This window comes from Hibiscus syriacus, unplaced genomic scaffold (genome assembly GCF_006381635.1).
Source record: "Hibiscus syriacus cultivar Baekdansim isolate YM2019G1 unplaced genomic scaffold, ASM638163v2 tig00110114_pilon, whole genome shotgun sequence".
NCBI classification, from domain to species: domain Eukaryota; kingdom Viridiplantae; phylum Streptophyta; class Magnoliopsida; order Malvales; family Malvaceae; genus Hibiscus; species Hibiscus syriacus.
Genome location: NW_024062594.1, coordinates 4024864 through 4042771, shown reverse-complemented (window position 1 = coordinate 4042771; position 17908 = coordinate 4024864). Strand labels below are relative to the sequence as shown.

The following is a 17908-nucleotide window of genomic DNA, read 5'->3' as shown; positions in this document are numbered from 1 at the left end:
ATCATTTTAAAACCTAAATTGCAGTATGCGGCTGATCATGGCCATTTTAATTAATTATATATAATATTTTAAACATAAACTAAACCCTATAGCCGCATTATCTCAACCTTTTTTCTATCTTCTTCACAGAACCCACGGCTCCTCTTCTTCTTTTCTTTTATTGCCACAACCGAACCCCTCCGGTGACCGCCCTCAACAGTTGAGCAAACCCCAAACAAACTAATTACGAGCTCCTTAATCCGGCGACGAATCCATATAAAAAGGTAAATCTTACTGCGTATTTATTACCACTTATTTCTATTTCAAAATCTCTATAATGAAAACTAAATTCAAAATTACATGCAAACTTCCCGATAGAAAATCGACGCTTCAACCTTAGACTTTGATGACATAAACAATTTCGGTAAACTTCTAGCTCTATTATATTTTGGGATTCACTGTTCTTGAACGGTGATGGTAACCTCGCCTGAGCGATATGGACCGCCAAGAAGAGATCCAAACGCCTCAGGTAAAGAATATTATTTCTTTTCTTATTTTTCATTTTTTAAAACACAAATACACGTAAAAAACATAATAATAAAATAGAACAAGAAGAACTAATGAATAAGAGAAAATGAAGAATACCCTTCGAATTCTAATAAAACTGATTTCTTTGATGGTGTTTTTTTTCTTACAAATGCTTTTACAATGATATCGATCCCCTTCTCTTCTATTTTCCTTTTGATTCGAATGTTTTTCCCTCTGTTCGTTTTTTTACTCTAATGGTTGTTTCTCTCCGAATCCTCCTTTTGTTGATGAAATCCCTCTCTTTTGTTGGTAATTTTTTTCTTTTTTCCCCTTACTCTTTGCTTAATCCCTGATTTTATCTCCATTTTCTTCACCAAATACCTTGACTATGGTTGGATTAGGTAGATAAGATGGTGGAAATCCCAGATTTTAAGGATTAAGTTGTTTTCTTCTTGACTTTGGTTGTGATTTTGGTCGAATGTAGATGATTTGTGTAGCTTAATTGTGGCATGATTGGAGGCGACTCATATGCGTGGATGGGAGCAGCAGTGAAGCACAGACGCATATCTGGTGGCTGGCGGTCTTGTAACCGGGTCTGGATATGGGTCTAGATCCGGGTCTTGGGCTTGAACCAACATCTTGTAATTGGGTTGATATATGTAACTGGGTCTTAGGCCTTACTGGGCTTCTGGGTAATTGTTGGGCCTGTAAAATATAATATGTAACATTAATAATAATAATAATAATAGTAATAATATATAATTAATATTTATAATATTTTTAAACCCGGTCAAAACGAAAAAAATAACTAGTTTTTGTCCAGTTATTTCTTCGTGCTTTGAAACTTGTGAGGGATTTTCTCCCTCTTCTTGAACAATGTTCGACCAGCGGGTTTGCTCCCTCTTGCTTCAGGGAGTGTAAAACTCAAACAATCTTCATAAAACGGGTTCGTTCCCTATTCCTTCAGAGAGTATAGGACTCGATCTTTAACAAACGTGTCTGCTCTCTATTCCTTCAGAGAGTATAGGACTCGATCTTCAACAAACGTGTTCGCTCCCTATTCCTTCAGAGAGTATAGGACTTAAACAGCCTTCAACAAACGTGTCTGCTCCCTCTTTCTTCAGAGAGTATAAGGCTCGAACAATCGTGTCTACTCCCTATTTCTTCAGAGAGTATAAGACTCGAACAATTTCAATAATCGTATATGCTCCCTATTTCTTCAGAGAGTAAGACTCGAACAATCTTCAATAATAGTGTCTGCTCTCTATTTCTTCAGAGAGTATAGACTCGAACAATCTTCAGCAATCGTGTCTGCTCTCTATTTCTTCAGAGAGTATAAGACTCAAACAATGTTCAACATCGTGTTTGCTCCCTATTCCTTCAGAGAGTATAAGACTCGAGTAATCTTCAACAATTGTGTCTGCTCCTTATTTCTTCAGAGAGTATAAGACTCAAACAATTTTCAACAAATGGGTTCGCTCCCTCTTTCTCTAAGAAGTATGAAACTCGAACATCTTCTTCTTACGGGTTCACTCCCTCTTTCTTCAGGGAGTATAGAACTCGGACATCTTCTACAAACGGGTTTGCTCTCTCTTTATCTAGGGAGTATAGAACTCGAACATCTTCTTCAAACGAGTTCGTTCCCTCTTTCTCTAGGAAGTATGGAACTCAAACATCTTCTTCTTATGGGTTCGCTCCCTCTTTCTCTAGGGAGTATGGAACTCGAACATCTTCTCTTGCTTCATTACTTCTTTATGAAGGCTTATAGATGATTTACTTCACTACTCTTTCGTGAAGGCTTAAGTTTGATTTGCTTCGAAGGTTGAACCTGAAAATCAAGCATTATCAATCATGAATGTATGCTTGAAGATTTGAAAAGCATTATACTCAAATATTTAGAATTTAAGAGAATCATTTCGAATCCATTTCTCTTGTGAGAGCTTGTCTTGTCGCAACTAAATGCCAGTCTTCCTTGACTTGACTGCCATTTGAACCTCTCTCTTCCTATGACCTTGAATCTGTTAATGACTCTTCGCGAGCGTTTCCTTTTAATCACTTGATCATCTTCCTTGTACTCGAGAACTTTTTGATTTCCTTCCACATCTGATAATTTGATGGTTTGCTCCAACACTCTTCTGAGAAGGCTTAAAATGGATTTGCTTCACTACTCTTCGGTGAAGACTTAAGATGGTTTGCTTCACTACTCTTTGGTGAAGGATTAAGATGGATTTGCTTCACTACTCTTCAGTGAAGGCTTAAGATTGACTTTGCTCCAATCTCATGTGTGCAAGTCACTTCAATCGATTGATTCCTCTCTTTATACACGAAAATCTTTGTTTTTCTTCTACATCTGATAGTCTTCACTTCAAAGAAATGATTCTTCTGTATATTAGACCTTTCTGTTCTTCAGGGTATGCCTCTTTAAATGTAACTCCTTGCGTTTGAGGTTTGAAATCTTCCTTTCAATTGTTTGGATTTTAACATCCTGCATCTTCTCTTTTCATCGAAAGATCTGTCAAAATCATGTATTTATGTATGAAACAAAAATGCAATTAAATGTATCAGTGTAATGCATTTTCTTTTATGCAAATGTTATTCTCATGAATGCATAAATGTCATTTTAATCTTCATTTGCCTTAAAAGTGGCGAACTCAGTCTTTTTCTACTTGATCATTCTTTCCAAGGTCTGCTTCATATACTCGTGTAGCAACTCATAGTTTCCAACTTGCATTTTTGACGAGCCCTCTGATCTTCTTCTATCTTCTTGTCGTCTTTGTTTTTTGCCTTCATTTTGGAGAAAGTGTTTTCTCTCTCAACTTTTTACTATGGTCAGAAGCATGACTGTGTTGCCCCATTTTTGAAGACTATGTATATGACTGCGCCAAACTCCACAAAGATCAATGGGATAACAACATCTATTCTGATTTGGCTCTTACAACATATCACAAGGAGGACCACATCTAATCAGATATCAAACAAGGCTCAATTATACAATATTATGTCGAGAGGTTTAACAACAACCCATCATTCAACTTTAATTGGTTCCACTAGTTCCTTGCTGTTAAACTTCTATCGTCACTTCCATTGAAAGTAATCTTCATCATTTCTCATTTTCAACCTTGGGATTCTAGAAGACCATCTTCATCTTAGGTAATAGAAACAATCCATAATCGCAACACTGATTTATCACCATATTCACTGTTCGTAAAACATTTGACAATGCATTTATATCTTCATGTGGATTCTGCTCATATCTTTTAACCAGAGAAGCTCTTTTCATAGCCTTCAGAGTTTTGTATGGTATTACAAGGATACCAAAACACGGTGGAAATCACAAGAGTCATGCAACTAATGATTGACAAAATGATCATATAATAAACCCCACTATCATTGCTTCTCCATTTTCACTCTTCATACATTCATGCCCCATCAGAACTATTTGTTCAATTCAATGATCATTCAACAAGTCTTCATAGGCTTCAAAGATGCCCCACATTAACACCTCTAGCTGAAACAGGCCTTCACTAGTGCCACAACGTCAACTTATACTGGTACGGGCCTTCAAAATTCCACAACACCTCAAATTGTAAGGATTATTCTCAAGGCCTTCTTGGTCTGTATCTTGTCATCTCAACATGATGTGGGTTTAGTCACGCCCCAACATTACCTTATACTGGTACGTGCCTTCAAAATGCCCCATCACCTCAAATTGTAAGGCTCATTCTTCACGCCTCTTTGGTCTGAATTTTGTCATCTCAATATGATGTGGGTTCAGTTATGCCCCAATATTAACTTATACCGTACGGCCTTCAAAATGTCCCATCACTTCAAATTGTAAGGATCATTCTTCATGCCTCATTGGTCTGAATCTTATCATCTCAACATGATGTGGGTTCAGTCGTGCCCCAATATATCCTAACTTGAATGTTCTCATTCTGGTGTCACTTCACAACAGTATAGTCGAATATCTTGAGGGCTTATCTTTATATTGCCCCAAACACTTAAGATGCGACTAACTCTTCTAACAAATTGTCTTACATTTTTATACAAGCTATAATATGTGTCTCTTCTGAATAATGAGATCATCTTCTTCTTGATGGGTTCCCGATGATATCCCAAGAAAGGGTTCTTCATCCATTCTGATCTCGTAGACCATCTGCTTCAAGATTATGGAATGCTTCGTATTATGACATTGCTTATTCTTCTTCTCCAATAGAGGCACAATGAGTCTCACCAGCTTCAAGGACATTTCACATTTGAATTGTCCTGTTTAAAAATGTTTTCCTCTTTCTCTTATTTTAGGGATCAACGAATGAAAGAATTTTATTAAACATTATCCCTTAATTCAGGCTCATAATCAAATCAAATTATAAACATGAGTTCACAAAATATCAAAAGAATTAATAACTCTTTAATGTTTTCAGGGTTATAGCTCTTTGACAAGTGTCAAAATTAAGGGGTTGGATTCAGGTTGGCTTCCTATTTTCTAAGGTTTCGACCACCAGAATGTCATTTCTTTATTGATCATTGTGAATATCGCAACATGCCCTTTTTTCTTGGCTTGGTATTTTAATCGGATGCGGACAAAATGACGTAATTAGTATAATCCATTACTAGACTTCCTAGAACACTTCCATTTCAGTTCTCTGAAATCTTCCATTTGTTCAAGCTTCGTAGACTCCTCTAACCAAGGCAGTGCAGAAATATCAATCTAAAAATAAAATTCATGAGTGCTCGTGTGAAATTGACTATAACAGGTGTTCCTCAACTCCCTTAGTCCATCTTTACAACAACTCCTTATTTAGATAAACTTGATTTAATTTTCCATTGTCTGGCTAGCTGAATTCAGCTTTATTGTAATTTGCCTTTATCAGGCTAGCTGAAGGGTTCATCTCATCACAAAGTCTTTGACTTTACAATCACAGTGGAGCATACACCGAATTGCCAGGTACTCGATCAGGGTCATGGTTTGAATATAATTTATTCATAAAGCCAGGGCTTTTGAGTTTTCTCTATAACCAATTGTCTTAGCGGAATAGCTCAGCTTTATTTTATACACATAATATAACCACCTTTATCAGACTTCATTATACATATAATATTATAATCTGGGTATACGAATTCAATTTATTAAGCTTGTCAAGAAGAACCTGTCATAGTCTAGGTGTTGTTGAAAGTCAGAAAATCTCATCGTTAGAGCTCAATTTCCAAGCAGTTGACCTAAATTAGATTCACCTACTCGACTATTTCATCCGTGAAGATCATAATCATCATTTAACATCGTCAACAAAAGTATGGTCTAGACAGTTTTGTGTTGTCATAAACAAAAGATGCCCCATGTTGTCTGCTCCTATGCATACCTGAATACCAAGCTTATGGTTCATTCCCTTATGATAGAAGAAGGTTATATTGGTCCCTGCAATAAAAAGGTATGGTGTTTGATTGTATCTTCTGCGGATAAGGTCAAGGTCATTGTTTTATCAGGTTTAAACCTTGTCATTTTGTCAAAGAATTATAACTCTAATCATTAAAGAGCTTTTAATTCAATTGATACTCAAAGAATTTTAAGTTGTATATTTGATTCAACGCTCACCATCCTTAAAGTAGCATGAATTCATTTAAAATATCCTTACAAACAAAAAGATGAGAAAGTACAAAAAACAAGTTCAAACAAGATGTCGCAAATGGAAAATGCGATTTTGGTGGAGCACAACCTTCTCTTGTTCAGCCTGAATGCCTTATTTTCCCAAGAATGATGGGTGCCCAGTTGTATTAGGATTTTTTACCCTCATTTACTCCCCATTTCTCGATCATGTCTCTTGTCAAGACTCCCTGGTCAACGAGCCTTTCTATCTCTTCCATCAATGGTATGCACCTATCAATGTGATGGCCCAATGCCCCTAGATGAAAGTCGCAAGCACTATTCGGGTCATATCCATAAGTAGATGGACTAGTCTTCACACTTAAGGGCCTTGGAGTGAGATATTGATTATTGGTTAAAGGGGATAGCAAGTCAGAAATGGGCACTTGAAAAATCTTGAGGGTTGTATTTTCCCAAAACATCTTCTGTGGCCAATCTCGGACTACCTCTCCTTTGACTTTTTTCTCGTCATCTCCCGCTTCTATCTTCTTTTTTAACATTAGAGAGGTCTCAAGAGTTGAGTCATTTATCTCTGCTTCACATACCTTGCTTTCACTGATTTTGTTCTTCTCTTTTTCAACACTCTTTTCCGTATATACTTCACTTGTTTTGACCCCGTCAGCTTCATTCTAGGGATTGATTTTCAACTATTTACCATCCACCTCTATAACCCCATGAGCCAAAATATCTCGGACTTGTCGTTTGAAGTTGCTACAATTCTCGATGGAGTGTCCTTGGGCTCCAGCATGATATTCATAGGAAACTTTCCCATTATACCAACTCAATAAAGGGGGTCGTAAAGGCTTGGCCAGACGTGGGATAATCAGTTGGGCTTGGAGCAACTTGGGATATATCTGGTTATATGGAAGCTCTTTCGACCTCACTTTCTCCTTGCTATTTTTATGATCATATTGGAGACCTTGTGACTGACCACTAAAACGTTTGCTTTGAAGATTTAACGTTTAACCAGGATCCTGGGAGAGACATTGGTTTGCAGATCTCCCTTCATCGACAATTTTTGAGCTTCCGGGGAGCTTAGGTTTTCCATTTTCAAAGCATAACAACCCTTCTGTGATGAAGTTTTGAACTTTAAATCTCAGGATCGTACAATCTTTTGTAGAGTGGCTAAACTTTTGAAAATGATAGCCCCATGATTTTTTGACACCTTGCCAGTCTGGACGCAAATAAGTATTGTACCTTGGAGGAAAAGGCTTTAGGAGCCCACTTTCAAAGAGAAAGGGTAACAAGTCTGAATATGAGATCGGAATTGAAATCAGAGGCGTCCTCTTCTTCTTATTTCTATTCTTTTTGGCCTTCTTTACTGGCACTTGAACCTCCTCTAGGCTTCTCTTCTTTGAGTCCTGTTCAACTTCCTTATTAGAAGTTTCACCCTTAGCTTCTACTTTCCCCAGTATGATCTCTGTAGCATTTTTTGGAATCATACTTGATTTTTGGAGTTGACTTGAATTACCACATCCCCTAACAGGTTCTTGATCATTTGCTGTCATTTCCTTGGCTACACTACTATCATTCAAATTATCACTCAAAGTCTTCATCTTTTCTTGCATAATAGGGTCCTCTGATGATTTCTCCCCATATATTATTGTAATCATCATGCTCATCAACTGGGACATATGTTCTCTGGATTCCACTTGGAACTTCCTTGCTTCATCAATCATTTCTTGTTGGGTCCTTACGAGTTGTTCTTGAATTCCATCGATCTTACTAACTCGTGTTAACATTTCATTCATTGCTCTCTAACTTTCCAGAAACACGTCTTGGGTAACTTCAATTTACTTTTAGAGCTTCTGTCACATCATCCTTCACGAGTTACTCTCACATTTTCATGATCGATGCATGTAAAAATGCTTAAATTAACGCATGCAATGCAAAATGTAAATGTAAATGCAAATGCACGAGGTGTTAATCCCAAAAGTGGCCACTTATAGAACAATCGTTCACTTAGACAACAAGAATTCAGTAAGTGCACCATGTAGTCAAAATACATATGTGATTCTTCATCTTTTAATTTCCTTGAGTCGTACTCTTCATGGAATCTAACACTAAACCCAAAGTTGTCAGAGTATTTCATCACCTTTGATGACGTCGGATGTCCATAAATTGAATCTTGAAATCTTCATTCTTACCTCCAATGCGAAGTGGTCTTCATGTCTTTATGAAGGGTCTTTATGTCTTTATGAATGGTCTTCATGTCTCCCGGTTTTGACTACATGGTGGAGAATTTCTTGCCTCAATATATTCAGCCTTCTTGTTAGTCAGTCACTTGCGAATTAACACCCCTCGATGACATTAGGATGCAAATGAAATAATATCACAATAAAATATACATAGAACAAAAACGGGTTAGTGCACATAAGATAAACAACAAGATAGTGGATACCGTAAATATTAAATAAAATCTACCCTCACATACTGGCTACCCAATCATGCTTTAGTAGATCCTACCCAACATGATATCTACCCACATGCTTTGTCATTCACATAAAATCCTAACCGCATGGCATCTAATTCACATGCTTTGTGCAAAAATATAAAAACTAACCGCATGCTTTTCTAGTTCTCATACTTATTGCAAAAATAAATTCAAGGAAAAGGTTAAAATGAGTTTCCCTTTTGTGTCTGCGAACAGAGATTCAACATAAAACGGGCAGAGTTTTGGTATCACTAATAAAGGTCCTCGAATTGTCCTTTGATGGTGCACCCTTGAGCTTGCCAGACCCTCGATCGTCGCCCATTATAGGCTTAAAATGAATCGAGTTAAATTCGAGAGGATATATTTCCCTATGTCCATGCGAGGAAACTCAATGTTTCGCTCGTAAACATAAGGCATGTACCCCAGAGGTTACTTGCTAAAGCTTATGCGGAGAAAAGTAATTTCTCTCTCGTAAGCGTAGCGTTCACCTCTACTTAACGGTAGAGAGCACAGTTAGAAGGCTCTAAATATCGAAAGGTTATAACGACAATAAAGGGAAACTCATAATCCTTTGTCTCGATCCAATAAAAGCAACAAACTAAAATAAAGGTCAGAAAACTAAAACATGGAAATCACACGTACAACTATTTATTCGTTAACCAAATTACAAATTAAAATACAAACAAGAAATTCAAAACAAACAAGGGATTAAAAACCAAATTAGATCGAACTTATAACTTTCGTTTGCAAAGTCAATTAATTAATCGACTATCGGCTTGACTCTCTAAAAAAAAGTCCCCAGCGGAGTCGTCAAGCTGTCGAAATAATTTTTAAAGTGGGGCGAACGAGGTTTTGAAAACACATCATTTTTAATTATTCTCTTTTCGATTGAATTTTAATTAAAACAATGCAATTTTAGAAAAACCCTCTTGTTTCGAATATTTGGGAATCCTTTAAAAATAAAACGTATGGTTCGAGGAGTTGCCACCAATATTTGATTAGGGTGTGATTGGGCACCCAAAAATATTTTGCCATTTTAAATAAAAATTAATTTTAATTAAAGTGACAAGTAAAGGTCTGCGTACCAAAATCTAGATTCGGGAGTCGATTACGCGTAGGGAAGGATTAACACCCCCATAGTGCCCTAAATCGGTACCTAGTCGATTAATTAATGTATTTGCAATGAAATTTAAAAATTCAAATTTTAATTTGATTTATGATCCCTATTAGAACAAAAATTTCAAGAAGGAAATTATTTTGTACAAACAATTCTTAAAAACACACTCCTTGTTAGTTATGGCGCATTTTTTATGGATTATCCATTCAAAAGATTATTTCCATGTTTTGATCAAATTATATTTAATATACATGCAAAAATTAATAATAAAAATATGTCATGCAAACTATTATCCATCGTTATGCCAAACTATTTGTACACCTATTTATGACTTATAATGTGAACATGCGAACTAAATGAATGCATATAAAGACTAAGTGTATTACAACAAAATATGGAAAACATACTAATACAGACAAACATAGTAAAACGAAATGCACAAAATGACTAAACAAATAAACACTGGAATTAAAGGGGAAATGCGAGCCAATAGGAAAATAAATGGTGTAAGACATACAAAATATTTCATTTTACATACAAACATAAAAGGACAGACTTTATAAAGAAAAACATGATTACAACATTCCATTTTGACACCTAAGTATTTCAAAATTAATGCACAATATGGAGATAATAAACTAATTAGTGTAGAATATGAACAAAAAAAGGAAACAAAGTTACAAAATTAAAAGCTAAATTTCATAAATGTTGAACTGTGAAACAAAGTGTAATACAGTGAATTGTAAATTAAAAGGGACACACATAAATGCCGAAAAGAAAATAAATAAATGAAAATAGGCATAAATGTAATGGATCTATTAAGTTAAATAAAAAATAGGGAATGGCTAAACCGAAAAAAATAAAACAAAGAGCAAGACCAAGGTGAAATGAAGACAAAATAAGAGGGACCACATAACTTATTTACTCTTGTTTATAAAAGCACGGGTTGATGAACACTGAATCATTGTCATTTTAATTAATATATATATATATATATCATTTTAAACCTAAACTACCGTATGCGGCTGAATCATGGCCATTTTAATTAATTAATATATATAATATTTTAAACATAAACTAAACCCTATAGCCGCATTATCTCAACCTTTTTCAATCTTCTTCACAAAACCCATGGCTCCTCTTCTTCTTTTCTTTTTTAATTGCCACAACCGAAGCCCTCCGGTGACCGCCCTCAACAGTTGAGCAAACCCCAAACAAACCTAATCACGAGCTCCTTAATCCGGCGACGAATCCATATAAAAAGGTAAATCTTACTGCCTATTTATTACCTCTCTTATTTCTATTTCAAAATCTCTATAATGAAAACTAAATTCAAAATTACATGCAAACTTCCCGAGAGAAAATCGACGCTTCAACCTTAGACTTTGACGACTCAAACAATTTCGGTAAACTTCTAGCTCTATTATATTTTGGGATTCACTGTTCTTGAACGGTGATGGTAACCTCGCCTGAGCGAGATGGACCACCAAGAAGAGATCCGAACGCCTCAGGTAAAGAATATTATTTCTTTTCTTATTTTTTCATTTTTTTAAAACACAAATACACGTAAAAAACATAATAATAAAATAGAACAAGAAGAACTAATGAACAAGAGAAAATGAAGAATACCCTTCGAATTCTAATAAAACTGATTTCTTTGATGGTGTTTTTTTCTTACAAATGCTTTTATAATGATATCGATCCCCTTCCCTTATATTTTCCTTTTGATTCGAATGTTTTTCCCTCTGTTCGTTTTTTTACTCTAATGGTTGTTTCTCTCCGAATCCTCCTTTTGTTGATGAAATCCCCCTCTTTTGTTGGTGATTTTTTTTCTTTTTTCCCCCAACTCTTTGTTTTATCCCCGATTTTATCTCCATTTTCTTCACCAAATACCTTGACTATGGTTGGATTAGGTAGATAAGATGATGGAAATTCCAGATTTTAAGGGATTAAGTTGCTTTCTTCTTGACTTTGGTTGTGATTTTGGTTGACTGTAGATGATTTGTGTAGTATCAGCTTCAATTGTGACATGATTGGAGGCGACTCATACGCGTGAATGGGAGCAACAGTGAAGCACAGACGCATCTCTAGTGGACGCATATCTAGTGGCTGGCGAGTCTTGTAACCGAGTCTAGATTCAGGTCTTGGGCTTGAACCAACATCTTGTAATTGGGCTGATATATATAATTGGATCTTGGGCCTTATTGGGCTTTTGGATAATTGTTGGGCCTGTAAAATATAATAATAATAATAATAATAATAATAATAATAATGTATAATTAATATTTATAATATTTTTTAAACCCTGTCAAAAACGGGTGTCTATAGTGTTGTTAGAATTGATGAAACTCAAAAGATCAATCGAAATAATGTCAAGAGGAGATAGATTGACATTTTGAAAAATTTTAGGTATGGAAGAGAAAGGATAGGAAAATTTACAAAATGATTAATAGTAGTTTGACTTCTTAAGTAAGTCTACATCTACTACCTTAGCTTCACACTAATGATTTTCTAACAAATTTACTAATTTATTCTTTATTTTTTAGGCTCAATAGTAATCTTTACAATCTCCCTATTTTTTTCAAAGGCTAAACTATAATCACTCTCCTTTTTAGAAATGATAAAAGATGTAAACAAAAAAACCTCACAAGGTAGGTGTTTACAATAATTAAGCTCACAATAAAAGCAATTGAAAGATTTGCAATGAACTCAAACACTTATGAATAAGAGAAAAATGAAATAAAAGAGCGAAAAAGTTTTTCTCTTGATTTCTATAACTTGGATAGGTGTTGTAATCTACTTCAAGTGTCCTCAACTTATTTTTATATATTGGAATGTGTTTGTAGTCATTTCTAACCATTTGAGATATTTTGGAGCCGTTGGGGATAAAATTTCTACAAAAATATAACTGCTCAGAACATGGAGTATATGTACCTGAGCTAGGAGTATCAGTATTGCCTTGTAATTTTTAAATAACTAGCTGTTAGTGATAAGTATCAATACTAGGGTTTCAGTTTCGGTACCAATTTTGTATTCTGGAATTTGAACACTTTAAAAAACAACATATAATATCAATACTATCATGTGAGTATCAATACATTTCTTACCGAGAAAACTATTTTGTGTTTAAATTATAGTTTCATGGACTTTGAATTATTTTTGAAAACTTTGAATAAATTCAATTAAGTTCAAAAATATTTTACCCTTAAGTTGTTATATCAAAATATAATTTCATCAGGTATCCATCCTGAAATTTTATTTGTCTGCCTCATACGAATTTTTATTATTATTAATACATATATTTCCAGCTTAAAAAATATTTCTTAATTCTCCATTAATAATATGTACACTGAAATCTCACCCCATCATCATTAACACACAAAAGTCATCATCTCTCCGCGTCGCCGGATACTGAAATCCAAATATACAATATATCTGTGTCTCGTCAAAAACCGAAATCAATACAAAACCCGTACAAAAGCTCTGTTGAATGGCAACAATATCCGAGATTTGTCATTTGACAAACTGACCAAGAATTCGATTATCACAATTCAAAATTCATATCTTAGCCGATTCATGATAAACTTCCGCAAAGATCGCATTAACACAAAACAAGAGCACATAGCTTATAATTGCTTACCTTGTTTTCATTTGACAACTTTTATAATTGTTTATTAAAATTAATACGATGAATCAAGGACTAAAACATTGAAATCGTACAATAAAAACATATGAATCAATGCAAAAGGTTTTAAACGAAAAAAAAATATAAATAGAAAAGAGAATTTTTATTATATTGATTATAAATATAAAAGAATTTTCTAAAAGTATTTCAAATTTCATAATCTTAGTTATATATATATATATATTCATATAAATATAAAAACTTTAGTTTAATTAAATGGTACTATATTAAAATCAATCAAGTAACTTCAATGATTAAAGGAGTGTTATTCTCTCTAATGGTCTTGAGTTCGAGCAGTTGCGTCTACAATGTGCCTATGTTGTCAATTGTTAAGAAATATTCTGAACAGTATTACCTTATAATCCCCTCATACTATTAACAAAATTGCAATATATTATTTATCTCAATTTATTTATTTATCAAACAGTTGACATCGTAAATTATTTAAATCAAATCAAGCAAAATTTAAATTATAATCTCTAATTGAACCTATCAAGTGACCTCAGTGATAAAAGAAAATGTTGTTTTCTAATTGAACCAATTGATAATTGGTTTAATTTTTTTAACATATACTATCTTATAATCACTCTAAACTATTGAAAAAAAAATCATAATCTCTAATCAAATGAAACCTATATGAATGTACTTAGATGTGAGGGTTTTATTTTAATAGACAATTTTGCTGGATTCCTATGACTATGCTTGAATTCCGTCCGATAATGTTGTGTTTAGCGTATAAGATCAGAATAAAAGGATCTGATAGTACTACTATTATATCTATATAAAAAAACATAATTTCAGGCTCAATTAAAGTCTCATAGGAATAATAATATCGTATTTTTTTATTAATTTGAAATAATTATAAGATAATATATGTTTGAAAAACTTACAATTATTTTTTTTTGAAAAAAACATTTTGTACGGCTTTATTGATAGCACATATAAAAACGACACAAGCATAAGTCTTATTAAAAAACCTCCCTAAACTTAAATGAAAGAAAAAGAGTACGCCATGCTCGTGATACAAATCCGATATACAAGGAACAAAACCGTTCTTACAGTAAACTCGATACACTACATTCAAGTATATCACTACCAAGCAAAACCTCTAGACAAGAGCAACAGCAAGCAACCCCCTAGATCAAGGATTCCAACTAACAGACCAAACCAAATTCAATCGCCCATCACTACCAACAGTAAACCAACGGCAGTGAGCAAGAGACCCAGGCAAACATAATTCAAACCACTGATCACTCTATAAGACTTACAGTTATTTAATAATAAACATTTAAATATCCATATATATATATATATCATATTCAAATATATCTCTAAAAATAATAATATTTTTTTATTATTTAAATTATTTAATTTACGCATAATCTGTCGTATTAGTTGTTGGATTTCTGGCAATTTTAAAAAAGTATATGCTCACTGACTCATCAGTAAATCGACTACTCAAATGCATCACGTCTTTTGTTAAATTATAAATTAATAGAGTATTGTATTTGGCAATCGACATTGTATTGAAAATGAATGAATTTTTTACCAGTACGGATTAATTTAAGTGGTAAGCAGTTTGATTTCGTTTAAGTAAAGTCTCAGGTTCGAGTTTTTACGTATGTAAAAAATCCTTGGTGGAAGACTCACTTATCAATACTAGGTGTGTGACTCGGGTCAGTCCGGATTAATCAGGACAAAACCTTAGAATCGAAAGAACAAAAAATGAATTTTTTTATTTTGCCAATGTTCCAAAAGTCATTCTTATCATCTTTGGATAATAAAATAGTGAAAGTATATTATAATCCTTGACTATTAAACTTTTAAAAAATTATAAAACAATTTTAAATTTATTGAATAATTGTAATATATTTATTAAAATCTATCAAATCATTATAAAATAACTTTTATCAAACTAATATAAATTAATTAATAAATTTATCATACTTTTGTAATTATAACAATTTTATAGTGACGTTTCATAATAATTTAATAAATTTAATATTTTTTTAATTTTTTTAAATATTCAAACATTTAAATAATTATTTAAACCTACTTCAATACTTTATCCTAAAATCATTCATGTTCTTGAAGAATAACTTATATTTAATTGATTTAACCTCACTATTTTTTTATAGGAAGTACGGGGAGAAAGAGTACTTCCGATTCAAGTTCAAAATTTAATATCATTATAAATTTGTTAGGTTTAGCGTATATGTGACTAATCAATAGCGTATAATAGAATAAATTTCATATTTTTTATTATTGGGATTACAATTATTATCACTTCCATCCATACATAAAACGATCTTTATTGTTTAAAAAAAATTTAAGGTATTATAATACTAATATTCCCTTTGTCTCAGTAATTTTACCACCCGTTAATTATGCACATATTATTAAGAAATCTATTAAAAAATTTGTATTAAGAAATCAAAACTTTTGCAAATCAAATGCCTGAGAGTTGAGCTGAGCGTAGTCGAACTCAAAGGTCTTTTGTTGGCAGACAACCCTTCTAGACTTAAGTTGTGTTGCAAATGATATGCCTGAGAGCTGAGTGTAGTCGAACTCGAAGATCTTTGGTGACAGATAACCCTTCTAGCATTGAGTTATGCTGTAAATGATATGCCCTCGAAGCTGAGTGTAATCGAACTCGGGGGTCTTTGGCAGATAGCCCTTCTCGACTTAAGCTATGCTGCAAATGATGTGCCTTGGAGCTGAGCGTAGTCGAACTCGAAGGTCTTTGGTTGGCAAATAACCCTTCTTGTCTTGAGCTATATTGCAAATGTTGTCTTAAAAAAATGGTTTCCCTTCACAGGTCTAAGTCGATCATAGTTCTTCAGGTGGTTCCTCTGAGCGGGTCTGAACCAAGTAATATGATTTTTTGGATGACTCATCTTCACGGGAAAGTCCACTGATAAATTATGTCCGCTGGAAATCTTCCGTCATGGAATTGAAATCTGGCTTGAAAGTGTTAACTGGAAATATGTTGCTCTTTGTTAAGTTGATCTGAAATGGATTTGATCTGAATTGGTTCTTGAACCTATCTGAAATTGGTTCTGAGATTTGTAGATATGTCAAGTCGGTTGAGGTGTAGCTTCTCACTGCTGAGTTAAGCAACCACCATCGTTCTTCAAAAGCGCTTGTAAATCGAGTATCCTTCATCCTGAAGTTGAAACTTGATTCTAAAAGCTGCAAAAAATCATGTATGCCAAAATGATGAATGTGGTGCACTTAAGTATGTCTAAGATGCATGCAACATGAATGAATTATGTGTTATCTCTTGGATGGAGTCTCGTGCTTTGTCTGCCAGTCTGGTCATTGGAATCGATTGTGCCCTATTTTCTTTTCGAGCTTTGGCTTTATAGACCTTTCATATATGAGACTGTTCTGTTTGAAAACGTTTTTCCTTTTTCTTGTTTTAGGAGAGAAAATGATAAAAATGCTGAAAAATAATGTTCGCAATTGAATCAAATTGTAAACGTGAGTTCAAAGAATATCAAAGGAATCAAGAACTCCTTTAATGCTTTCAGAGTTACAGCTCTTTGAAAAATGTTCAAATTGATGAGTCGGCTTTAGGTTGGCCTTCTTTATAAGGTTTCGATAACCCAAAATGTCATTTTTTTAAATATTGCAATATGCCTTGGCATTTCAATTGGGTGCGGACAAAATGACGCAACTAGCATGATAAATTACTAGACCTTTTATTTCGGTCCTCTAAAATCTTCCATTTGTTTAAGCTTTGTAGGCTCCTCTAACAAAGGCAGTGCAAAAAATATCGGTCTAAAAATGAAATTCTTGAGTGCTCGTGTGTAGTTGACTATAACAGGTGTTCCTTAACTCCCTTAGCCCATTACTACCGAAAATTTCTTGCTTAGATAAATTTGATTTAATTTACCGTTATCTGGTTAGCTAAATCCATAAAGCCGGGGCGTTTAACCAATTGCTTTAGAGGGACAACTTAACATTATAATCAGTTTTATCAAGTTCACTGAAGGGTTCATCTCATCACAAGATCTTCGACCGGACAATAGCAGTGGAGCAAACACCGAATTGCCAAGTGTTTGAGCAATGTCATGGTTTGAACGTAATCTATTCATAAGGTTAGGGCTTTCAAGTTTCCCCTATAACCAATTGCCTTAGTGGAATAGCTCAGATTTGTGGATTTAATTTCTTAAGATTGTCAAGAAGAACCTATTATAGTCTAGGTGTTGTTGAAAGTCAAAAATTTCATCTTTAGAGTTCAATTTTCAAGAAACTGACCTAAACTAGATCCACCTACTAGACTTTTCATCTGTAAAGATCATGATCATCACTGAACGTTTTAAACGAAAAGTATAGTAATTGTCATATGCAAATGATGCCCCATGTTGTCCGTACCTTATGAAAGGAAAATGTTATATTGGTTAATTACAAGAGCATGGTACGATGTTTGAGTGTATGTTTTGGGTAAGGTCAAAGTCTTTGTTTTAAATCATGTTACTTCGTCAAAGATCTGTAACTTGAATTATTTACAGAGTTTCT

General features: G+C 33.9%; 1 long non-coding RNA gene across 2 annotated transcripts; it reads left to right on the top strand.

Annotated features, from left to right (window-relative positions):
* The first annotated feature begins 299 nt into the window (after positions 1-299).
* On the top strand, positions 300-11919 carry LOC120215178. Of its 2 annotated transcripts, none has more exons than XR_005524921.1 (2): positions 300-508; positions 11697-11919. It is a non-coding gene; the product is annotated as an uncharacterized LOC120215178 (long non-coding RNA). The 2 variants fall into 2 exon arrangements; XR_005524920.1 differs by lacking the exon at positions 300-508 and adding an exon at positions 10799-11210.
* Positions 11920-17908: the final 5989 nt, after the last annotated feature.